The 27341-nt window shown below is 42.7% G+C and overlaps 1 protein-coding gene across 3 annotated transcripts in view; it reads right to left on the bottom strand.

The window, feature by feature from the left end:
* The window catches only part of LOC129824998 (heparan sulfate glucosamine 3-O-sulfotransferase 5), a 70947-nt gene extending 45210 nt beyond the window's left edge, over nt 1-25737 (bottom strand). For 2 of the 3 annotated variants that reach the window (XM_055884625.1, XM_055884623.1), the window contains exon 1: nt 25140-25736. The gene's annotated coding sequence lies outside the window, so the exon portion shown is untranslated. Of the gene's footprint in view, nt 1-25139 lie in introns of all 3 variants that reach the window. The other variant, XM_055884626.1, reaches the window with a different exon arrangement.
* Nucleotides 25738-27341: the final 1604 nt, after the last annotated feature.

The following is a 27341-nucleotide window of genomic DNA, read 5'->3' as shown; positions in this document are numbered from 1 at the left end:
GAATAAGCTAAATAGCCAATAGGCAGAGGGTAGCATAATTTGTCTGATTCTCTGTCATAACAGCCAATGTTAAAACTGTAACTTAAAGTCGGTACAGCCTCAGTGTTCACAGTAAACACGCACTGGAAGTTGCACAGAATTTTCACAACGTTTTTCACAACAACAAATCTCAGCAGACCTGAGATTTGCTCAGAGCAGAAATACATCTGAGGGAGCATTGCACCTGACCGCACTGGTGTCCAGCGTAATGCCATTGCTGCACTGTTGATGAGAGTGTGCTGAGAGATGACTCTAGCTCAACGGGCAGCAGCCCTCTTCCTGCTAATGCCTGGGAAACAAAATGCTTACTTATGTAGACTCCCATTCAGGATCGTTACTATCAGCAGCATTACCAAGATTAATTTGACAAATACATTTGCTTTGGTAGCACAGCCAGCCCCTTTCTCACCACTAATACTTGGGATCAAGTGTTTAATGGCCTCCAGTATTAGATCTGCTGATCAGACATTTGCATTATAAAGCAACTCTGTCAGTGGTGCAAATGAGAAAAGCTCCATTTGGTTTTATCGTTCTCATCCATCTCCCTGCTCAGCTGAGAGAGCACCGTCACCGCACCAACAGCAGAAATCCTCTTTGCAGGACTGTCTCTAAACGTTCCCTGCTGGTCTCTTAGTGGTGTTTGCTTATTTGTTGGAATGCCTTTTGTGGGACCCCAGCAGTCAAATTATTCATGATAACAAATGGCCTTAGCATCCACTCCGGTCTTATCCATCCTTTACAACTGCTAAGGAGTTTTACACTAGCTCTAATACGGGCTGTTGTTTTGAATCAGGGTAGGGACAGGGAAGGGAGAGGGCAATTCCACTGTAACAGAGTGATGACACTCAGATTGGCATACTTTATAAAGTATGCCAAACAAAAACCAATGATTGCAAAGTTAAACAAACCATTCAACTCTATGCACAAGGACAACTGAAAATGTTACCAAAAAACACATTTACTTGAAGAACAGTGCAAATGCAAAAGTTTGGTAACAGAATGGCGGCACAACCCGTCAAAACTGTTAAGTAGTCCTTATGCTTAGAGTTGTATGGATTCACTTTGTGTTGGTTTTTGTTTGACATACATTTTAAAGTGAAAAATCGGAGTCCCAGCATCACTCTGTTACTGTGGAATTGCCTGAGCCCAAAATGCTAATTTGCTCATTTAGAACATGATCTGGCGTTAGGCCGAGATGGAGACGAAGAAAGGTTGGGTGAGAAACTGCAGTGTCACCACGTGAGTCTACTTTTAGCCCTCCTGCATCAAGTTAATGTATTTATGTGCTGATCCAGCCGGGGGAAATGTCCTTGAGTGCCGGACTCTAATTATTAATGGGTGAGAAGTTCCACACTTTATCCCAGCCAGAGCTGCTTAGAGGCACACGCTGGGGATGTGTCCCAAATGGATGCCTATTTCCTATTTATAAAGTAGTCCACTGTATAGGGAATAGGGTGCCATTTGGGATGCAACCTGGGCCTGGGCCTTGATCACCCTGTGCCAGAGCAGGGTCCAAGGACCTCTCCACAGCAACATAAGTCATAAATCAACTCCGCTTTGAGGTTATTAATAACTATACAATAGGGCTGGGAATTGCTAGGGACCTCACCATACGATATTATCATGATACTTACTGTAGGTGCCGATAAGATATGTATTGCATTCTTACAATTCTATATTGCGATTCGATAATGCGATTTTTAATCGGGATGATGTTCCAAACACATTGCTCACGTTATGTGCTTTGATCAGTCATGGAAATCAGTGCTGAAAACATGTTGGCTCAATATTTTCAAATACCAGAGTTTTGGCGCAGGTACAGCCAACTAGCCTAGCAGACACTACTTCCAAAAAGAATAGCTACCTCCAAAAATAATATTGCGATATGTAACTAGGGCTGTGGCGGTCATAACATTTTGTCAACCAGTTATCGCCATGCAAAAGACTGCTGGTCTCACGGTAATTTACTGCTAATTAACATATACACGTTTAGCACCTCCAAGCCTCCACTCATACAAGCAGCTGATCCACGCCTTTGGAACATCTACATTTAAAAAGTCTAATAAATCAATTTAATATACACCATCACAATAATTCATTAGTTATTTTAGCCAGGTCTAAAGAAACATTATGATTTGAAGAAAATGTATTTCAGAAAAAGAGAATATGAGTTGGACTACTGTATGTTATCTGGCTAGGCTCCACGCCATAGGCTGCATGCTTTTTCATTTAGCTGACAAGAAATACTTATAAGTTCCATGCCATTCTTTTATAGTAAGAAGAATATAATTGATCTTAGCTCAATAAAATAGAAAGTATATTTTTCCCATTCCGGAGCAAGTGTGCATTTCAAGTGGCTATATTGAGCACAACAATGATCATTTGAAACAGGTCCTATCCACTAGATTCAGAGTTAATTGGCAACATTAGTTATGAATGATACAAACCTTAGAATGTCTTAGAAATTAAAACATGTATGGAGTGCATGATGTGATAATAACCTACTGATGATTTGAGAAGGTTTTGCACTTTGTTCCTTACCTCAGACTGCACAGCTGTTCTCTCATCAAGTGATCATATTTTCACTCATCAGACTATTCTCAATTTAATCTGGTCTTTACTAATATGTAAAATTAGTATTCTTTTGGACTGGCACATTATCAAATGGGCAGGGGGAAAAAGACATGTCATCCATATGACTAGCGAATGGAGGCCAAGCGCTCTCCCGCTGGTCTGTTTCTCAAGGATGCGGAGTAGGCTACTTCGGTTTAATAGCAGAGCTCTGCTTAACATGAGCAGCTGAGAAATAAATATAAAAACATTTATTTCACTCCAATGCTCTAGCTGCGCGATAGGTGATATTCCGCTCAAATTTTGTATGCCATGCGCTCTCCAACACTGTTCCTGAAGCTACCCCGTGTTTAATTTGGGAAACGAAGTTAAATCTGTTGGGCAACATCGATAGTAACATGTTTTCGCAACGAGAGATATTTCACTAAACTGTTGAAAGCCCCTCTGCGCGCTCGTGAAAGGAATAAAGTAGAGAGAGAAGGTGGAAACGCATGGTGCCGAGATATTCTGTATAGCTAAAGGTAATGTGTCACCCAATTAATTATGACAATAGAAAACACGCCCTATTACTAGGCTATTATAAATTCACTATAATTGTAGGCTAACTGTAAGCCACCCTTCACAATCAATGAACCAACAGCATCGCCTAGGGCTCTACATTATCTCCCAGACTCATGGATAGAACGTCTGGAGCATAGCATAGGGTAACCTCTCCATCCAGTATGCATAACAATACATTCCACACTCAAAGGCAATTACTCAAAATGTGTTTAATTTTGGAGTATAGGCTAGACCAATTATGTACCAAAGACCTCTTAAATCTGTTTTGTGTTAGGTTTTTCTGCCATGCATAATATGTAATATGTGGTAGGAGGAGATTAGCATGACTCAAAGGTGACGTGAAATTTTACTGCAGTAATGACTCATGACTGCCGGTGTGATTTTTAAAAACTTTTTCATTCAACCTTTATTTAACTAGGCAAGTCAGTTAAGAACAAATTCTTATTTACAATGACAGCCTACACCGGCCAAACCCTGACGATGCTGGGCCAATTGTGCACTGCCCTATGGGATTCCCAATCACAGCCGGTTGTGATACAGCCTGGATTCAACGACTCTAGCACTGAGATGCAGTGCCTTAGCCCGCAGCCCATTTTTCCCCCATCGTTACCGTACATTTATGTAGCATACCACATTGTAACAACAATCTACACTTATGGACACATACAGCTAGGAAATGTGATTTTTTTTTTAATATACACTGAGTATACAAAACATGTTCTTTCCATGACATAGACTGACCAGATGAAAGCTATGATCCCTTATTGATATCACTTGTTAAATCCCCTCAATCAGTGTAGATGAAGAGGAGGAGACGGGTTAAAGAAGGATTTTTAAGCCTTGAGAACATTGAGACATGGATTGTGTATGGGCAAGACAAATGGGCAAGGCAAAATATTTAAGCGCCTTTGAACGGGATATGGTAGTATCCTGTGTCAAGAACTGCTGTGTTTCTCACGCTCAACAGTTTCCTGTACGTATCAAGAATGGTCCACCACACAAAGGACATTCAGCCAACTTGACACAACTGTGGGAAGCATTGGAGTCAACATGGGCCAGCATACCTGTGGAATGCTTTCGACGCCTTGTAGAGTCCATGCCCCCAAAAATTGAGGCTGTTCTGAGGGCAAAAGGTGGCGCAACTCAACATTAGGAAGGTGTTCCTAATGATTTGTACACTCAGTGTATCATCAATACGTTTACTATAAACATTAAAGTAAAAATACGTTTTTAGGCCAGAGATTCTTCAGATACCATTACCAAGCCATGACATAGATTGCTCTCGGATTTGAATATTCAGAATAAGTATTACATCAATGAGTTGGCAATGCAGCTCACTCTTGCAAGGCAAGACACTCACACCAGAAACTAATGATGCCTTAAGCCAATAGATCATAACGCGCCAGGGAAAGCTCTAGAATAAATTGCAATAACCTTTCAAAAACTAGCAGCTTTTAAAAGTATTAATTTCTACTCCACATAATTGGATAGGACACCCAGGTGACCGGTCAATATTTTTTTATGGGATTGCCCTGTCAGGAGTGAAGATTGTCTTTGGAGGCAGAGTGATCGTTTAGTGTGAAGTGACAGTGAATCTTGGAAATGGGTCTCCTTAGAACATTATTTGCCATAAATTACTGTGCGGAACTCTGCTCAAGGTCAGCTGTAAAACTGACAGCCTTCAAACAGCAGCACGGACACAGTGCAGCAGCTGGCCAAAGCTTCATCTCATCAGCCTCCCAGTTTATCAGCTGTTGCTAGTGCCACACGCTTACTGATCAACAAAAAGAGTAGCTCTTAGTAGCTACATAGTATCATACCGCTGCCTATAAACTGGGGCAGTAAAACACAGGGCAGTTCTTTATGTGGCCAGCGTACAGACCCATAAGGACAGCCAATTACTTGCTGTGAATCATAAAGACTTAAGTGGCTTTGAACTTTAGCTTGGGTTGGTCTACCTCCAGTGGCATGCTGTACTTCATGAGAGATATTCATGGGAACAGGAAATACTTTACCAGTTTTATTTTACTGGGTATATAATAAACTATAAACTTGGTAGTAGTAAACCCCAATCGGGGCTGTATCTTCAATGGCATCACAGCACTAGTCAATGGGGTTAAATCCACTGACATACCTTAAATCCATTGTGATAGATACCGTAGATAGAACATGGGAAACCAAAGACAGTACACCCGAGGGTTCTGTCTCCGAGGGGACTGTTGTATAGCACGTGGCAGTCCATCTGATGTGGGTGATGTGTTCTCAGAGCAGGACAGGTGACATGCCATAGCATTGATCATTTCCACATGGCGTAGAGTCAATCAAATCACACGACAGCTGCAGCCTTGTCACTGGTACTGTCACAACGACAGAGGCAGGGCCGTGAGAGCTGCCATGCCACACTTTGAAAGTCTGACTACCATGTTCACTGTGTAAACCCCCGGACTGACTAACTCTCTCTCTTTCCTCTACCATTCTCCACTTGTTCTTCAGTTGGCTGGCAGCAACACATCTGTGATAGCAGCACTCACACCCGGCAGTCTGTCTAGCGAAGATAGCCTCACTCCGAGAAACCCATAATCATTCCATTTTCATCCTTTTATTTCTGCTGCATCAGGCTTTGTGAGTCATTTATGCTAATGATCTGAGCTCAAGGAATTTCTCTGACATAGAAGTGGCCAATCAAAGTCAAATTATGCAAATGCTATTCTGCCTTCCGTGTTTGTTTGTCGATTATGTTAAAGTATTCGGTTTTCTGGTAAAACTAAAAGCAGGTATGTGTTTTAAGAAATAAAATAAAAAAACATCTAAATGTCAGCACTCAAGGCAGAGCTTATGCAGCTGAAATGGCAAACACGGGAGAGTTTCAATCAATAAATGTGTGAGATGTGGCTGATAAAATTGTCAGGCCAAGTCCTCAGTGTCTACGTGTTAATTACTCCTAGATAGAGCTGATCTGGGAGATCTCCCACGCATTGTGTGATTCAGTCAGTAATCTGTGTCAGTGCACAAAATACATTCATTAGGGAAACTGCTATGGATCAACCAGCACTGTGAATCTCACTGCATAGCTGCTCCTATATTGCTGTATATGTCTTGTGTAGACATTTTGGGCTATTGGTAAATAGATTCCCTATTTACAGCAAAGAGCCAAGCCATCAGTAGTCAGCAGCACTGTGGCTCCCATATCATCCACATGTTACGCACCACTTGAAGTCACAACCCAACGGCATAAAATCAGATGTTTAGCCACAATGGGGATGGTGCAGCCTCAGAGAAGATACAAGAATGAGGGCACACGGGAAGCTTGACAGTAAGTGAGTAGCAGCATCTCTTTTTCTTCTTCTTTCCCACGGCAGATGAGAAAGCTTTTAAAACGCTAGCTGCAAGTGTTCATTAGAGATAAGGGAGTTTTCACTGACCACGTAATTATCCAGCTCACAGTGACAGGCAGACTGCATGTGCCAGTCACCACCCTGACAGTAGAGGAAAGGAGGCTGGGAGGGAGACTCCGTGTGTCCCCCAAACTACTTTCCACCGGGACCCATACAGCTCTGGTCAAAAGTAGAGGACTATATAAGGAGTAGGGTGCCATTTCCACCAGGTCGTTGAAGATTGATGTCCTGACGACGTCGGGAAAAGCCTTCAAAACAGGCCACTAGGGGCAACAGTGAGCGCTATTACAATCAAGTAGGCTAGGGTGCTGTGGACAGGGGTGATGGATGGATGTAACCCCATGACTCCGGATCAGAAGGTTGTGTGTTCGATCCCAGTTGGGAACCCTGTTTTTTTTAACCTGTCCCAAAGCTTAACCCTTAACTATTCGTAATGACTGGCTAAACATAACCCTTAACCATTCGTAATGACTGGCTAAACATAACCCTTAACCATTCGTAATGACTGGCTAAACTTAACCCTTAACCATTCGTAATGACTGGCTAAACATAACCCTTAACCATTCGTAATGACTGGCTAAACATAACCCTTAACTTTGGTTCCTTTTTGGTTTGCTCTTCTAGTCTATAGAAAGCGGCAACATAAAGTGCTATTTAATGAAGTTAAAGCTAGCCTAACCACAGATCATCTAGTGCATCAAATTGCTAAATCTTCTCTCCGCCCCGTGGCAAAATGTGTAGAATTGCAGGAAATAAACTCTAAAATTGCTGCTGGGGTTTACTCATAGCACCTCACCTCTATGACCCAGTTGAAGTGACAGTCTGTCAGATGTTCTCTGTCACAGCTTCTGTTCCCTGCAGTTCAGCGAGAGACCAGTGGCAGAACTCTAAATGTGGTTGGTTGAGGGAGAGGTTAAGGCCCCCAAAAAGGCTAGGGCTCTGACTGCATGTGTGTGTATGGATGTGGGTACGTAGACCTGGGAACCACTCCCGCCCCTCATGGTGAGTTAAGGTTTTTGTGGCCCCCACCCCCAACAAAGTTGCCCATTCCAGAACTAGTGCACCAGAGTCACTGGCATGTCACAAGCCCACATTTATTTCCCTGTAAGTAACATCACTTTTCTAAAACACTTCATGAAGCAACCTAAACATCAGTATTTTGCATATTTATTTCCCAGTCACAAAGACTCTGATATACAGTACTGTCTGTATTTTCCCATGTTCTTTTGCCTGTTTGAGTGATACAAACCCAGCTCTATACATCCAGACAGTATTTTCCACATTTTGAACTACATTCCACACAATATCTGTCATCCTACCTGATTTCCCTGACGAGATCCAATTAGCTTGTTTTCTCTCCTCTTTGATCACTTGAGCTGAGATGTAGCAACATGATGTCATTCTCAATTGATGAGATTATCTTATTTGTCTCTGAGTGCAAAGAAAACGGCAGAAAAGCTTCTGGGTTGTCATTGTATAACTAGACCCATGATAATTCCACATATCCATCTGATCACAGATTTAACATCTAACTTTGTTTTACAGTGAGTCACTCTGAACAGGAGATCTATGCCTGCCAACTCTCTTTAAACATATTCTGTTTTTCTATGAACACCAGACAAGTTTAATGAGCAGAGGAAGCTGACTGGTGAATGTGTTGGAGGAGGAGGAGGGAGCTGGTCTAGACATTGCCACAGGCAAAGTAACAAGCAAGTGCTAAACTTGGCTTCAATGGCTCTGAGCCCAACAAGTAAACAGGTTCAGGAAAAGAACATCTGTCTGTCAGACCTCAGTGCAGAGGGCAGAGGGCGAGAGAGAGAGAGTCTCCTCTTAAGTAAAGCTATAGTCTCACACCTCCAGATGACATCCCGGGGCCAGCTCTGGCTGCAATGTGCTCCAAGAGCAAGTAACATCCATAAAGCTGACAACCCCCCTACAGGAGAGACTGGAGGGGATAGAAGGGGCAAAGGAGGGGAGCCATTCCTAAAATAAGAAGGCCCTCTTATTGGAAGCCTCCTGTTATGAGGTGGCAGGGAAGGGGAGCCACACTGCACTTCTTCTTCTGGCAGGCTGTTGGCCCATTTGGCATGGCCGCCACTCACTGTTGAGGCTGTGATAACTGTAGGTTGCTTAAATCATCAACTGGGAGGCCCTGCAAATGGACATCTACAGGCCAAAGGATGAATGGCGATGGGTGACCATAGCCAAGCCTGATTGACACAGCAAACGCAGCTCTGCAATAACATGGACAATCTTCCTCAAGATGCAGGAAGCAAACTGCACATAAGAAGTCATTCCCACTTACGTGATGATCAAGCTCACTGAATTATCGTTTCGATTACACAGGGTTGAGTCAGTGACTCAGGTGTTGCGAGTAAAACAAACACGACTGTTTTCAAAGAGGGACCCCGTCGAGAGTTCGTTTCTAGATCCTTCAGCTGGAAAGAGTTTTGTCAAATCAGTGGGATGAGAAGAGTGGAACTTTATACCCAAAAAGTCCCCAATGAAGTGTTTTGACGGTGAGCTTAATAAACCGTGAAGGAGTCATTAATAAGTCATGCTCTGCTGTGTTGACAAATAATGAAGGGTGCATCATCTGGGGCCACGGAGTACATCAAATCACACAGTCAGCCAAACGTAGCGTCAGAGCCAAGGCAACAGCTATTCCCATGAAGTAGCTAGGCCTTTTTGTGCATGCTGTGTGCTCTGATGCGTCACTAGCTAAGGAACCCAGCACGGCAGAAAATGAAAGCTCAGGTGGGTTAGAAGTGCTAGAAGTGTGGACAGCTCCGTTTCAGTTGTTATTGTGTTGTCTGGAAGGTGAACGTCGTCTCTGAGGCAGGGCGCCACACAGTATCCAATCAAAGCTCAACAGAATTATCTAGCTCTTCAGATATCAGAGGAGAGGTTGTTGATGGGGACAAGTGACATCAAAAGGAAAACTTGTTTTTCGGTGAGATGGGATACACGAGACGTCGACTTCAATGTGGAGGTCTCTGAGATATATGGATTGTTATTGTACAGTGCAACATCCTTTGTAATAAGAGCCTGACAGCTGCTCCCTCCCAAGTCCCAATGCCAAGCTATGAACCTTGAATATTGAGTGGAGTTGGCTTCATAAAACATGGCTGCTTTTATAAAAAATTTAATAGGATTCTGCGGTTTTTACGGCGGCTCATCTAACCATGGCCACTGCTGCCATTGGTTTATTTACAGCGAGGTATAAAAATGCATTCCAATGATAACAGAGCTCATATAAACTTTGCCTCATAACCCGACTGTTGATAGTCATCCATTTGCTTTTGAGTTGCAGATACTGTACAACAATATCACGTCTACTTTGCATGGCTTTATCATGTCTAGACAGAGCTGTATAACGCATGTCTCATATCAATGTGTTTATTTACAACTTTCTCTCCTTGCATTGGGCGCACAGTGCGGAACTGCCTGACAGGATATATTATAAATACAATACGTACATGTAGAGTTTTACCTTGGCCATGGCTTCCTGGCCACGGCTCTCTGGAAATGCGTTTGACCTCCCACAGCGTGGCCCGCATCAATCTTCCCGATGCATGACACTTCCCTCCTCACTGACCACGCTCGCAGCAGCCGGCCATTATATTCATGGCTTGTTATCAATAATCTCCTGTTCCGTGAAATTGTGTTAAAAGGACGCTACCGATCCCACAAATCACGGAGCAGCAAATCCATTTTGACACAGAGGCACGTCTCTGGTGGATTTAATTCTGCTGAACAAATAGTATGATGCAGCACGTTTTTTTTCTGATACAAACGGCAGTCCTTTGAAAATAACTCAATCTATTTGCGCAGGTGAGTAGCACTGCGAATGAACAACTTGGGAGCTGCTCTGGGAAATATTTGGCGTAACACCTGATATCCGAAATAGAAAAAGGACATAGATCACAATATCAATACAGGACATAATTGAGTAACTGATAGCTCTGTTCCCCTCATACATAAACTGACTTATTTGGACAAAAAGCAAATAAGTATCTCCACTTGTAGAAATGTTTTTAGTTGAGTCTGAGTTCTGGAGTGATTGCTTTCCCTGCTCATCTCCTTGGGCTGAATCAGCACCATGGACAGCAGCCCTAAAGACTTCTTCACTCAGCCATAGATCCTGGAGGATACTGCAGCCTGCCCTACACAGTCCACGAGGGAGGTCTGTTCATCCATCCCTCCATCCATGCCACTGACCGAACTAGCAATGGTCTAATACTGTAATGTAAATACATGTATTCAGTAGTATTTAAGGCTGTGCCCTTTTAATAATTATTATGTGGCTGCCGATGAAACCGATACATATTGCTTGAAGAGGATATAATGAATGTGTGCAGACGATGCAGCAAAGTTGAAAACCCCCGATAGGTAGCCTAAAGGGTGAGCTGCAGGAGTTAATGATGTCACAGGTGGGCTCATTATGTGGAGCGTGAAGGTGTCAGCCCCGTAAGGCAGGATCAGTCGAGTGGGAAATGATCATACCTCTGGGACTGTGTGTTTGCACGGGCCACATATTCACCATCATGGATCACAAGCGGAATATATGTCTCTAATCTTTAGAGGAGAGCTTTACCTGCCTCTGGACAAATAGCCAGAGGATATATCAATATGTCTACTCGCTGTTACCGAAATTACTCAACAGTTCAGATTTGCATTTAAAAATCATTCAAAAGTCTCTGATCTCTCCGATGGAAAGGGACAGAAAATTCACTGTCCAACCCAGTAAGAGGCATCAAGGTATATCAGAAACCCAGACGTTATGCTATGTAGTGACAGATTACACTCCCTCCCATTACAACTGGTATTACACGGTAACTGAGAGCGCGTAGGTCCCAGAAATTCAATCCCCAGAGTTACCAGTGGATTAGCTTTCCTATCAGTACAGTCATACGACAGCTGAGTAAGGGGATTGAGACTGCTTACAGGGGAACTGGTATATCTACATGTCCTGCTGCATATATATGCACGCATACAGTGGGAGCACATTCATATCAATGTAAAAGTATAGCGTTACTCCAGAGACCGATGTGCCAGGTCAGTGGTGTATGCAGGACATGGCTGTAGGTCAGGACACTCATCTATTTACTAGATCTACTGATCCCGGCAGTAGCTGGAGCTCCAGAATGGATGGCCTCGCTTGCTGCAACACCCCCCCCCCCGGACCGCCCTCCTCATCTCCAATGTGCTCGCGACGCAGAGGCTGCACCTAATCATGGAAGACGCTCGGCTGTCCGCTGCTCAACGGGAGTGGGTGTCGGAGACGGAGAGCACCTATGATCTGTCGATGCATTTGTTGACCCTGAGGTCATCAGCTCCGGTGCTCAACGCAAACTGTTATTCTTACAGGCCTTTCTTTCTGCTGCCCCCCCCTCCCCCAACCCCAAAACACAGAGAGAAACATGGCAGAATGAATATTAGACATCTAAGTGCATGCATTGTGTTAAGACAAACAATATGTGTAAGTTGTGGAGCAATTGTTATGCTTGAATGCGGACTTTTCTGTACTATATAGTTACAGCGCTGTGCTCGGTGTTACACTCATGTGTTTTGGCGCATTAGCATTCGGTCAGATTTCTGCTTATGACGGGAAATAATAATTAGCACGGTAGATTTAAAAGAAAACCCAGCAAATGTGATGATATATCATTTTTGTGAATAAAAACACAATAGTATGCTGCTGAAAGGGCAAACGGGTTGGCTCATGCAGTGAAGTAAACAGAGAACGCAGGAACTCAGCAGAACAGCTTTGAAGACTGAAAACACCAGTCCCTCTGTTTCCTTCAACACTTATAATTGAGCCCTGTGAGATTATACACATCTCAGGAAAAAGCCATTTGAGAGAGAGAGAGAGAGAGAGAGAGAGAGAGAGAGAGAGAGAGAGAGAGAGAGAGAGAGAGAGAGAGAGAGAGAGAGAGAGAGAGAGAGAGAGAGAGAGAGACCCGGTACAACCATTCAGTGGCACCCAGGAGAGGACTACCGTCGAGCGATATGCCCATTTTGAGTTCCTCTAAAATACTCACGGAAACGTGCTTACAATGTGTAAACGTATAAATGTCAAAACAAAAATGACGGGAAACTCTGAGATGTTTGCATAACACCCTAGGCAACGGTAAGAAGAAGCTGTTCTGTGCAGCTCCGAGAGGATAAAAAAAGATTTAGGTTACATCCCTGAGGATGTACTGTACCGTGACTTGTACCAAACCCAACTCCCACCTCATTCTATCCTAAAAAAAGTTATGATGCATTGTGTGTGCATCTGAGAGAGCAGCGGTGTACAAGAGGTGCACTGGAACAGTTTCAGCTGTTTTGCACTGTAATATTCCCGAATTGAACACTGCCATTGAGAGTGCTTGTTTCCACTTTATTAGATTAAGAGAATAACCACGAGACGACCTTGCACATTAATACTTGAGCGCGTGCTCCAAAACGTAGAGAAAAGGGGAGCATTTGTAATTGTGCGATCTGACAGTGAAAGACATTAAGTGAGTCTGTTCTTGTCTAGCGAGGGCCCTGCACGTTCTGACATCAGTCTACATCCAGGCCTGGAGAGGGTTCAGACACAAATTGGCCGAGTGAGAAACAAGAGTTTGAGCAAAAGTAACAAGAGTTTTTGCCTTCAGAATGACTTTCCAAAAAGCCAACATAGCGTCAGAGTACTTTAAGTCAAGGTCCCTGAAAGTTCTGCTCAAGGGTTATGATCTTTTGTTAGTAATAGTGTTTTCTGCAGCTTTTCTTTTTCGGGCTTTGAAGAGATTATGCCTGAGACACTAGACATTACCTTTTTTTTTCTTCTGTCACGCAGAACTCTAAACATCACTAAAATCTAGGATCCTGGTTTTATCCATTTCAAACCACGACTCTCCCAAAGGCATTGTTCTAACATATCTGATCGAAGAGCACCTCATTCACCTGCCGGGCTTCAGACAGGCCCGCAGTCTATTGCATTAGTCTGTTGTATATCTTATTCAAATACATGCAATAGATTCAATAGTGTATTCGAAAACAGCTTCCTCAACAGTATAATTCTTTTATACTGGTGGCACGGTAGCACTGGAGTCAGGTCCTTCAAACCAAAGCCAATGCCGATGTTCTGACTGAGTGTTTTAGGGCTGTGACGTGGATGCTAGCTCTGACTGTCACTATGTGCCCTGCCCCGTGGGCTAATTTATGACTAAAGGAATGCTGTAGCACCCTCGCTCTGCTACATGAGACCAATAGAATATTCATGGGGATTTTGCTCTTTTGACAGCAGAAACTTTCCAGTTTCACAGCCTTCATGGCTTCTGATACAATTCTTATTAATGCCCCTCGGGCTGCTACAGGGTGAACTGAATGCTCAATCAGACAAGACTGTCCTGAGAATCTAATACACTTATGAGGAGAGAAGCCTGCCCTCACTCAGAGAGTCAGAGAGCAAACTGGCTATCAAATGAATCAATTTCAGAGGCGCTAGCAGAAGAATATTCCCAAATCATGTCGACTAGGTCCTTGTGTTCGTGATGCTGCCTGCAAACAAAATCAATCCCACTTACGATAGTTGATCCACTTAAACACCGCAGATCAAACATGAAGATGTTGTCATGGTTGAAAGGACGGCTGTTCCCACGCAATTAGAGAAACATATTCAGATGAAGCAGCCCTGGGTCAACAGATGATACATTTCTCAGAAACATAATTTAAGTGGGTAGCAGTGTGGTCCAACTCTATTCCTGTGAGAAGTTAGACCACCCTAGAGACATTCAAACGAGGCAATTTCGATCTAAAATCACCCTTGGCTGACTCTGGTCCTGTGAATTATTAGATGAAAGTAACCCAGCCTCCAGCTTGACCCAACAAATCTAGACGTAGTGGCCAGCCTACTGAACAGAATATCCCATCGCCTTCATCGTCTTATTCCTCCATACAGCAAGTCATTAGAATGCAACATAGAACTGTAACACTCTTTACATTTACATAAAAAACATGTAGCCAAAAGACGCTAACTAACTAACTCCTTTACAATCTTTTCACTGTGTCTCTAGTGATGATAAGCTCATAACAGCAGCACTTTGCCTTGTTACATTCAATTCTTCAGGTAAATATAACCCTTCGTCTGACCGGAGGCCCTGGGCATTACATATACCCCTGTGACTGCACATTCCCTACACAACCTAAAGTCAACTGAGCAAATGCCCCGCTGTATACATGTTTAAAGTACGTACTCCTCTCATTAAATCCCGTAAATGATTATCCTGTCGTTTTCACACCCGTATTTTATTTCACCAGTTTCACCAAAGCATTAGTCTATTTTAGTGAGAGAAACCGATCATTTAAAAAAAAAGAACTATAAACTTACACCGCCTTAGATCTGCTCTGCTGCATAATTTATTCTCTTCTGGTATCAAATGTGAAGGCTATCTGGGTAATTTTGTGTTGCCTGCTGCTCTTCTTTTCTAAGTGCTTCTGTTTAGACCTTAATTACAAGAGCCCATCTCTATAAGAAAGGGGAGTAATTGAATACAGTGTGGGTCATAACATTTAATAGTATGACTCATCATTAACACTTTGGCAACAGGGATCGATACAACGTAAGTGAAAAGAATACTTGAAAACAAGGCTCCACCAGCAACTAAGTGCTCCATCAGATAACTGCCGCCTATAACTCACAGTGGAGAGAGACTGGAGAGAGACAGGAGAGAGACTTGGGAGAGAGACTGGGGAGAGAGACTGGGGAGAGAGACTGGAGAGAGAGACTGGAGAGAGAGACTGGAGAGAGAGACTGGAGAGAGACTGGGGAGAGAGACTGGGGAGAGAGACTGGGGAGAGAGACTGGGGAGAGAGACTGGGGAGAGAGACTGGGGAGAGAGACTTGGGAGAGAGACTTGGGAGAGAGACTTGGGAGAGAGACTTGGGAGAGAGACTTGGGAGAGAGACTGGGGAGAGAGACTGGGGAGAGAGACTGGAGAGAGACTGGAGAGAGACTGGAGAGAGACTGGGGAGAGAGAAGGTCCAGCTGCTGGGTGTTTTCTCTGTCAGGGGACCGATTCAGATTACTCCTCATCACTGTCACTCGCCGTGGCTCAGCCAGGCCACACTAGACTGACTGACACCCAGAACTCAAAGCCCCTCTCCGTGTTTTAGGTTGACCTCTCCTGGCCGCCACTAGTAGTGTCTCCCAGATGGATCAATAAGCTAGGCAGATTCCTTGATGATTTAGTCTGTGGATGCTAACTCAGGGTTGAATCAGAGCAGATTTGTAGTACACTGCTCCCCCAAGAAACTTGAATCTGACTGGCTGTGTATCTCAATACTTTTTGATTTGAATAAAGTTGTCAACTCCTCCATTTTCATTTTCCTGGATCCACCTATGCCATCGCGGGTAATTTCCTGCTGCAGAATAGCAATATTAAACTCAACATACTTGAGCTTGAAGCCAATGTCGCTCTATGACTGCCTCCGAAAACACTCAACAGAAAATTGTCAACGCTGATCTTTTCACAAGAAATAGCCTCAGCAATCCTGGCTAACCCGAGAGAACCCAGTGGTAAAGAAACAAGGTCCACGGTACACACTACGCTCTGCCAGCACTATTTCATGCTTATTGTTTCTGTCCCTGGGTGCTAAAGATTTTGAATCTTTAAAATGGTACAGTGCAGTAAATCTTGCAGCACACCATCCACAGCCCTGCGGGGGATGCATAGCCCTGCCAGAGACAGTGGTTGCCAGTGGTTACCAAGGCCCTACCAGAGACAGTGGTTGCCAATGGTTGCCAAGGCCCTGCCAGAGACAGAAATGTTATAGGGAGATGCAACCACTAAATGATAGCGGTGGATAGCAGCTCAAAATGAGTCACGCTTTTCTATCACTTTGTGTTGCATTCCGCTGTCAGACTGTGTGGCCCAAGTTACGTGTGTACTCTGTCACTACATAAAAAACGAACTGACAGACGTCCTTAAAACTATCAAGTCATCTTTGCCAAGAATAGGATGTTGTTTCAGTAGCATGAATCAAGAAAAATCCTCTCAAGTCCATATAATAAACACTAAACCAGACATATGACTTGCTGGTATTGTTTTTGATGCCACTTGTAAGGTAACATTAGTTCTTATATGTTGATGGTGAAATCCTTCAGTATTCCATTAGGTTTTCCTTCGCCTGCATTATTTGACAAGCATGAAACACCAGAGTTGAAGAAGAGAAATGTGGTCCCTTCTCTCAGCCTTTTCCCGGCCCTCATTCATGGTGACCATGATGGGGAAAGTGCTTTCTGTGAAATTGATGAACCTGACTGTCATTTAGTTATGCCTGCCATTAGTCTACCCTAATTCTGGTCAGAATGACTTAAGTAAATCAACTTTTGTGCTATGGCATCATTTCCAAACACATCAATAAACCTTTATCTTTTTTATGGTCAAGCTTCGGCAGAGACGCAGTAATGCAAAAAATATATATAAACTGCTGAACCCTGATGTAACTCGACACGCCACAGAGGGGGAAAAACACATCACACCCCCTTTCTGTCTGTCTGTCTCTGTGAAGTAATGAATGTCTGCTCTGCAGTCAGACAACAAACAGACGCTGCTCTCATCATTTTTGTCAACCGAGAGGTCAGGCTGGAGACTTGATACGCTGGACTCAGCCGCAGAGGAAGATAGAACTTGATGTTTATCAGTTCATTCACAAGCACGAGACAGCATGAGACAGCATGAGGCAGCACGAGACAGCATGAGACAGCATGAGACAGCATGAGACAGTATGAGGCTTGGAAGGGGGAAGGAGGGCTTTGAATATATTTTCAATGCACAACAGTTTTTTGCTAGATCTAAACTTTTAATTAAACTTTTATTTAAAACGAATGCTGAAAAGAGACACGTTATGCTCCCGAGTGGTACAGCGGTGTAAGGCACTGCATCTCAGTGCTAGAGGCGTCACTACAGACCCTGGTTCGATTCCAGGCTGTATTACAACCGGACGTGATTGGGAGTCCCATAGGGCGGTGCATATTTGACCCAGCATCGTTAATAGGCACTGCAGTAATTAAAACAGAATTAAAACATATGTCTTGTCCAGGACCGGAGTCGACACAAACCGGTGCACTATAACCAATTAGAGCCACAGTAGGCATTTATACAAACAAGCCATTTGCTACATTCACTTTGAACTGGACTGTGCGTTTACAGGCAGTTGCAACAGAGCGGCTTTAGATCATTAGAACACATTCGCCAAAAGCCACAAAATACACCTGAATGGATTTTTACAAATATGAAAACACCATCAGAGTCCTCTTACATTTGGGAACTTTACAGTCCAATTGATCAAACAACCATGAAAGGGTAGGCTCTCTCTCCCTCAGTTATGCACAACAACAACACGATCAACAACTAATGCTAGCCAGAGCAAGATAAGCTCAAATCTAAAGAAGGAACAAACTTTTTCAGCTAGTTGGCCATCAAAATTGCACTGATAAACGATGGAGAATTGTAGCCTGAAATCGGAGTAGATAGCCAGAGTGAATTTGGAAACCCAAGAGATATGCTAACTTGACAACAGTCGTTCAAGTTCCTGCTAGCCAACCAAATGACACCTGCATCTCTAGCTGTGTATAACGTTAGGCTTCGTGTTTTTAGCTTGCTGCATAAATAGATACACTAGCCTATTAGCCATGTTATGACTGACTTGTGATCATTGCCCTTGCTAGTTTGATTGTATTGACATTCCCAGCCGATAAACATGACATTTCTGCTTCTAGCTCCTTAGCAACTTTTCAGCATTTTATTTTTTTACATTATTTGTCCTGAAAGTTTTTAGTGTTATTACATACAGCAGGAATATATCAGAGTGGCGGTAACTCACCAGCATTCCGGCCAGAAATACAACTTTCCCGAATTGGATCCTTTATTCGTACCCCCCAAGGCAATTGAACTTATCCCAGAGGCTGCTCCAAGACGCAACCGGCAGGGAAGAGGTATTCGGAGAGGACTTCTGACTCAGGAAGCGTGCACTCCATCCACCGCTTCTGAGTATATTACTCGCTAATGATCAGTCCCTGGACAATAAAGTAGATGAGCTCAGGGCAAGGATCTCCTTCCAGAGAGACATCAGGGACTGTAACATACTCTGTTTTACGGAATCATGGCTCTCTCCAAATATACTGTCCCTGTCCATACAGCTAGGTGGGTTTTCAGTACATTGCGCAGAATTATACTAAATATTGTATCCACATACTGTCCATAATGTTTATACATCCCATCACACACACACACACACACTCCGGACTCCGACATTGCTCATCCTAATATTTATATATTTCTTAATTCCATTCTTTTATTTTTAGATTTGTGTGCATTGTTAGATATTACTGCACGGTTGCAGTCTTACGGTTGCAGTCCTTTCAGAATCACCAACCTGCCACACACTGAAGTCCTATAGGTTCGCCATTACGCAAACATGCCTATAACTGATAAGGCCGTTAAGATATTAATGTTTCAAGAAATGAGTGTATATATTTGGCCTGGCGAAGCCGTTTTATGCGCTAACTAAATGGAAGCTGATAGTTATGAGTTTTTTACTCTGCTGCTCCAGAGGGAAGAAATTACGAGTCCTCACTGTCCGAGACCGAGTCAAGACCGAGTACAAATGTATCCGACACAAGTCCGAGACACTCAATATGTGGTCTCGAGACTGGACTCAAGACCAGTCTTGAGTACTACAACACAGCAGATTAGATGATACTATTTAGAACGAGCAGCCAGCACACATGCGAAATTGTGCAACAGCGAGAAGGCAACAAGCATGCAGATGCAATAAGTGAAAATAAATGATCTATGTACATCCAATAAGAGTCGAAAGAGTGATACACTAGCTATCCCTTTTTTGTCCATTGAAATAAGATCAAATTGATCAGAAATACAGTGTAGACATTGTTAATGTTGTAAATGACTATTGTAGCTGAACACGGCTGATTTTTTTATGGAATATCTACATAGGCGTACAGAGGCCCATTATCAGCAACTATCACTCCTGTGTTCCAATGGCAAGTTGTGTTAGCTAATCCAATTTGATCATTTTAAAAAGCTAATTGATCATTAGAAAACCCTTTTGCAATTATGTTAGCACAGCTGAAAACTGTTGTTCTGATTAAAGAAGCAATAAAACTGTCCTTCTTGAGACTAGTTCAGTATCTGGAGCATCAGCATTTGTGGGCCCAATGTGCCACTGGCAAATTTTACTGAATGTCAAGCCCTGCAAGGGCATGCTAATTTAAAAGATTGCTAGTCATTATCATCCTGGCTCTGTATGGAATGCAGCTACATTATAGAACACAGGTCAGGTTATTAACGTCGCGCCGCAGGGACAAAATGGAGCGACCTAATCATGTGCTGGTGCCATCAACTGAAAAAGTTGGTTGCACCAGTGCCACAAGTGGAAAAAGTTTATCTAGAGCCCTTGCAAGCATGCTTTAAAACTGTCAAATGTTGTCTCCGCTACATGGCAAAACATGTATAATTGTAGGAATTTAGCTATTGTGTGGCCAGTAGAAGGCCCTCTATAATGGTCGGCCACGCCCACTTCCAAGCCAAAACTCTCCCTACACTAACATTGCAACCGCTGCTGGAAAAAATCCTTGGGGAAACACTGACCTGCATTGGACCTTCCATTACACTGAGCGTACAGTACAAAACAGTACACACATTATTCAACGTCACTCACTGTACTGTATGCCTCAGCTCAGAAAATATGTTGTTCTTTACAGAAACACTGCTATAGGTGCAGTATCATGGCTTAGACTACAACAGGGACTAGTGCAACGATAAGGCTTAAGGCAGTGAAAAACAAATGAGCAGTGAGAGCTTGCAACAGGGAGGAGGAACATGGTGAGGAAGCGAGTAGGCATCACTCAGAGACGAGTCGGCGTAATTATTTATGCATTCCAAAGTCAATTACACACAGTAGAGAGCACTGGTAGTAAATATGGATCCATGCTAGGGGTAATATACTGCATTTCCATTCAACGGCTTTAAAACCACAAGTACTGCAGAGGGAGAGCTATAACTTCCATTGTTTTTCATCCGAACACAAAGGAAAATAGATACAATATCTGATACCGTGCAATTGTTTCTAAAAACCTAAAGCAAAAGCTACTCAACAACATATGACCAATACTATGGTGTGCATTTTGTGTTTGTAAATAAATCATGTTTATTTCAAATGTGAAATGTACATTTCAAATGGAAGCTCAGCTAGAAAAAAAAGCAAACTAAAATCAGAAGTGCAAAATCCAATGTAATCAAACATAAGGTTTCCAGCGGTACACCGTTGGGAAGGGCGTCTATGCTGCACCCGACGAATCCTGAGAATCAAACCCATATGGCTAACGGATGTGGATTACGATATTGTTTTCAAAGGCGCTAAAACGCCCTGCTGTCCTTCAGATGTTCCTCAGCCAGACCTCCGCACATCATCACAGGGAGGTATAATAGAGCACACTGGATCAGACCCAAGAGGAACAGAGTGCAAGGGAAGAGCAGATCGGTCTGTGAATAATGATCACGGTCACCTTAACTATAACTCACCAGCAACAGGAAGATGACTTAGATAGGGGTGTCAGGACAGAGGAGTGACAAATTCCCGACGCCATACGCAGCAGCTTTCAATCGCGTCTCTCTCTCTCTCTCTCCCTAATTGCATAGCAAGCAAGCAATTCATCTCGATTGTTGTTCAGCAAACACGTCTGTTCAAATTGGGTATTGCTGCTAGTTGGTATTTGACCCCGGATTATTAAGGATCAGGATTGATGACACCGTGCTTTATAGGGGTAGATATCCACTACTGTATGTGTGTTATATTTGTTTACTTAATGAGAGTCAGTAGTCAAGGTCAAGTTAGATATTGCTTGGAAACTATATACACTGAGTGTACAAAACATCAGGAACTCTTTCCATGACAGACTGACCAGGTGAATCCAGGTGAAAGCTAGGATCCCTTATTGATGTCCCCTGTTAAATCCACTTCAGTGTACTGTAGAGGAAGGGGAGGAGACAGGTTAAAGAAGGATTTTTAAACCTAGAGACAATTGAGACATGGATTGTGTATATGTGCCATTCAGAGGATGAATGGGCAAGACAAAAAATTGAAGTGAACAGGGTATGGTAGTACACGCCAGGCGACCAGTTTGAGTGTGTCAAGAACTGCAACACTGCTTGGTTTTTCACGCTCAACAGTTTCCTGTGTGTATCAAGAACGGTCCACCAACCAAAGGACATCCAGCCAACTTGACACAACTGTGGGCATTGGAGTCAACATGGGCCAGCATCCCTTTGGAAAGCTTTCGACACCTTGTAGGGTCCATGCCCCGACGAATTAAGGCTGTTCTGATGGCAAAAGGGGGTGCAACTCAAGGTGGTCCTAATGTTTTGTACACTCAGTGTACATTAGTGCTGAGCAATTCACAGAAATGTCAGTTATTTTTCCGTTTAAAACAACTAATTGACCAACTGCGGTTCAATTATTTGAATTCCATTTTGTTCGTTTTTTCTTCTTCTGTGAGCTCACTGCGCATATTGCAGTTTCTCTACATAAATGAGATCCAGCCTGAACTGTAAGGAGTTGTAGTTTCCAATAGGCAAAAATTATACATAATTACCGCATTTTATGCACTAAACTAACTACATGGACCATAATCCGTTGCACATCTACTTGTCCAGTCTGTGTTTCTTTTATGCCTGCTACAGAAGAGACAAAAGAATGTGTGATTGTGAGGTTATATAGAGAGCAGCTGTTGCTTTGTGAGGTATCTCTACCTGAGAATACATGATCTAAGCGATTGATAGTCAGTATTCAGCAGTCCTAAAAATATGCCTTATTTACTTTTAAGAACTACTAATAGTGATTTTGTCAGAGAGCATAAGCAGCAGCTCTATAGAGATGAGATTACTTGGAATGAAATAATAAAGTCATCAAATTAAACAAATGTAATATACACAACAACTGAAATATTTTATTAAAGTGAAATAATGTGAATAAATGATGGTTACTAAGTGATGAGCCGTAATGGGCTGTCACCACCATCAGGGGACTTTTATTCCGATTTTTATTCTGTGTTGTTGCAGCATTCAACCCACATAATACATATTGCATTTAATGCTTAAAAAAAAAAACACTCAAAAGCCAAAATCGCAAACCATGATTATTTTTATAACCTAACCAAAACTTCCTCAAAAAGCACTATAATTGCTCAGCACTAGTGTACATTCAAGTACTCCTTTTGTTGCCAAAATAAAATGTAATATAGCTAACTTTGGCTTGAGGTTTTGAGAGAATCACTGTAAAGGACACTGTAAACTCTGAGTGAAAGGCTATTCTCCATTTCTCGCTCTCTTTCTTTCTTGAGATTTTTACAGTGCTTGGCAAGCTCTCCAGCCAGCCACGTTGTTTCATCAGCCGGTAGCAGGATGCTCCATTTTTTTTCTTCTTCCAGAAGGTCAACGGAGACTGGCCTGCTTTCAGCTCCTGCCTGGGAGTCCTGCTGCAGCCCTACCCAGTGGAGTCATTAAGATGAATGCAACAATATGGCGCCCTGGCTGTCTCTTGCTGTCGGCCATCATGGCGTTTATTATCCCAAATTAGGCCTTTGACAACGCAGCAGCCCCTAACTCATCCCAGTGGTGCACTGTTGCCTATGTGGGGGTGAGTGGATGGAGTGCAGAGCGGAGAGAGACACTCGTTTTATGAGATCCGTCCTTGATTTAAAGTTTCTGCTGTCTTTCTGAAGAAGTGCCAGAGGAGTAGGATATCGAGCTCTCTAGTGAAGACTAGTGGTGCCCACATTGTACGTGCAAGACTGAGCTGGAATACACACAGAGGCAGATGGCTTAGGGAAGTTATTCAGTTGTCTTTTTACCCATGTTGCGCATTCAACAACATGGCGCTGCAATGTGTAGATTCTAACGTGGCATTGTTCCGTGTGGTTTATGTCTGTTTCCACTGACTTTTACAGATGAGGCTGGAGACTTAACTAATTGCAAAAGCCCTATTAGAAAGTAAATGCAGAGTAATGGTGACAGGCTGATCTACACAGCAAAAAGCATCTGTAGACAGTAATGAAAGTAAATCACCACAGAGACGAGAAGACACAGAGACAAACACACAGATCAAAGAAGAGCTTACACACAGAGAGGTAGAGAGAGAGAGAGAGAGGTAGAGAGAGGTAGAGAGAGAGAGAGAGAGAGAGAGAGAGAGAGAGAGAGAGAGAGAGAGAGAGAGAGAGAGAGAGAGAGAGAGAGAGGGAGAGAGAGAGGGAGAGGGAGAGGGAGAGGGAGAGAGACAGAGAGGGAGAGAGACAGAGAGGGAGAGAGACAGAGAGGGAGAGAATAGTTTGGCGCAAACCAAGTGTTGATGTTATGCATGATTTGGTACTTGTTACATTTTGGTATCACTTTAAACTCATGGATTACATTGGCATAGGAAGTATATGACAAGAAACTAGGGCGCACTACAACTACCTATATCTGTGAGGGATACATTATATGACACTATATGTATCACTGTGTTTATAAAGCAAAGACCCTCTTAGAGTAACATCTACCCAATCACTAGGAGCCCAGATTAAAAATATGTTTTAAGATCTGAAACTGTCTGACATTAAGAGCTCTATTTGCGCATCATAGAAATCAGATTCTATTTTGATTTGCTATAACAAAAATGTGTCAAAACGAATGTTTTTTGTAATGCATTGAGTGCCCATCTATATTGCATAGTACAATATACTGTAAAACCTGCTATAGGCATTCATAAAGCAATTTACAGCAAATAACAGCATACACACAGGTTCAGAATACATAATGTACTATAAACAGGTGACAAAGTTACAATTTAACTTTGTGGAAACATCCTTGAAATTCTGTAGGTTATTACATGGTTATTAGATGTAAATACAGTATACTATTTATCCAATACCGCAGTGTTTCCCAACTCCATTCCTAGAGTCTCCCCAACAGTACACACATTTCGTGTAGCCCTGGATAAACACACCTCATTCAACTCATCAAGGGCTTCATGATCAGTTGACAAGTTGAATCAGGTGTGCTTGACTGGGTTACAGCAAAAATGGGTTAGGGTTAGGGTTAGGGTTAGGGTAAGGTTGGGGGTACTCGAGTTGGGAAACATTGCAATACAGAACATAACTGTGAACTTAAAGACTGACATACTGGAAAGATTGGCATGTAAAACTTGTAAAAAATGTAATTAAAAAAACATGGGCCAAAAGAAATGACGCCTAGCAGGTCAATTTTAGCTCTGTCCTGACAGCTGAAAATATGGAGTGAAATGCAAAGGCTTATTATTTACCCATGTAAAAAAAAAAATACATACATTATGTTAACTAAGTTATAGAGACTTGTCCAAACTTTGGGATGAACACGTAAAATATATCCATTCAGCCATTGCTTCCGTAGTTAGGCTACCTGCCCGTAGAAAACAGCCTAGTCAGAACACAGCGCTGTGCCTAGTTGGTGGAATGAATGACACGTACAGAATATTTTTTTTAACAACAAAATGTTACTGTAAACCTACCTGTTAGGCATCCTCAACGGGACACGGCTATCCTCTCAGTGGCGAAATGCACAAGAAGAACCAACAAGATGCAGTAGAGGTCAGAAAGCGACCCCACATAATCTGCGGGCTAGAGCAGGTGCTTCTCGGTCTCAAGCACCTACACGCACTGCCGCAAGAGATGTCCCGGACCGACTCGTCGAGAAAATGTTCTGTGTTTCTATATGCTATTAAACTATTCTAAACAGTCATCCTGCTGGTTCCACACGGAACACACGTGTACACAAATATCGGCGCCAAGAAGCCAGGTGTAGGTAATCTGCTACTAATGTAATGAAGTAGGTTGTGACATCTCGTGGACCTCTGTGGGAATGGTGAATCTCAGCGCTGTCCCGCGGAAACTGTAGATCGGTAAGTGCGTACCCTCTGCTTTCAGGGCACCTTGACAAAGCACTGTGCAGTTGGAATATGCGCGTTCAAGCTTTTGAGTTCCAAAATACAGTAGGAGTGCCCACCACAGCCGTCCACCAGTAGCAGCAGACTTGTGACTGACGACTGATTTTGAGAGTTTGGGCGTTTCTTGGAGGAGAGAGGTGGATGCGCAAACGATATGCAGCTCAACTCAGACAAGAGAGGTAATGGTCGGAGCAAGTGTCGTACGTTTATTGTGAAGCGGGCTACTGTAGCCTCTGTGTCCAAATGTCAATCCCATTAGCCCACCATAAAAATAAAATTATTTGGTCATTTCAAATAAAAATCACCAGCTTTGTAGAATTTCGGTTTTAACTATTTGGAATCATTGCAACTTCCCATAATTGATAACTGGGACAATATGTGTGTGTGTGTGTGTGTGTGTGTGTGTGTGTGTGTGTGTGTGTGTGTGTGTGTGTGTGTGTGTGTGTGTGATGACAAGGAGAGGTCATTGAATCTCCATAAAACCAATTGTACCACTTGATATTTTAAATACTATCCAGGGGCTTCATGTTTGCCACAATAATGACATTATATAATAGGGCAATTAGCTGACAGCCCATATAAGAGGCCGAGAATGCCCTAACAATTTGTCACTGGAGTCAAGATTCAATAAAGATTAATTGAAAGATGGGGTGGACCAATGTCAATAATACTTGGGCTCAAATGACAAGATAGGGTTGCGTAAATTGGCAACATAACTTTGACACCAGCACAGTGCCACAAATATCAATTCGTTTATTAGTGCAAGATCAACCTCCTAACTCAGGATTATATTGATAGCCAGGCTCCTCAGTTTAGCCTAGTTTGGTCACAAAGGCTATTTGAATATATAGTCTAGATGTTTCTGTGGCACTCACAGCTGCCAGCTGGTCCTGCATTAGAACTTTCAATTATTCAGTCATCCCAGAGCAGATTGAATCTGTCAAGCGTAAGACAACATGGCTGGTTTCTTACTGTGCTGCTGGGGAACCATGGGATATGTACTAGAGAGTTGGTAACAACTTTTTGCAGATCCAAATTTGACTAATGAAGCTGATGCAGGTGCCGTTGCTCAAGATTATGTTAGCTAAGCTACGTAATTGTTTTGGAAAGCAGGATGTGTTACGTTTTCATTGCGGAGAAGAACCATCAATTATTTAGCCGTTTCAACTTTTACTAACCACACAGCACTTATCTGCACATAAAAGAAATACATAGTGTTATTCATTTTAAGAGATTCGGAATGTTTAGTCCGTTCACTAATGCACCAAATAAAGTCAGGCTATGTCAAATGCAATTATGGAAATTATCAAAAGTTGAAGAAGAATGTGTGAAAAGCCATAACACAAAATCTGGCCATAAATTCACTAAGAGACATCATGTGAAGCTTAAGACATTTAATGGTCTACAATTACCATATTGTCCATTAGTGATATTAGACTGAAGTTTTACTTATTGCCTGGTATGATTATCATTCCCATATACTAACAAGATTGCTCCTGTCACGTTAACAGAACCACTGACACTATGAACATAAGTCTCCAAATATTGTTATGTGATATACACTGAGTGTACAAAACATTCGCCCTCTGAATGGCAAACATACACAATCCATGTCTCATTTGTCTAAAGGCTTAAAAATCCTTCTTTAACTTGTCTCCTCCCCTCCATCTAAACTGATTGAAGTGGATTTAACAAGTGACATCAATAGGGGATCATAGCTTTCACCTGGTCAGTCTATGTCATGGAAAGACACGTGTTCATCATGTT

This window comes from Salvelinus fontinalis, chromosome 27 (assembly GCF_029448725.1).
Source record: "Salvelinus fontinalis isolate EN_2023a chromosome 27, ASM2944872v1, whole genome shotgun sequence".
Taxonomy (NCBI): domain Eukaryota; kingdom Metazoa; phylum Chordata; class Actinopteri; order Salmoniformes; family Salmonidae; genus Salvelinus; species Salvelinus fontinalis.
Note: the sequence above shows the minus strand (reverse complement) of the source record. Positions and strands in the feature narration are given on the sequence as shown.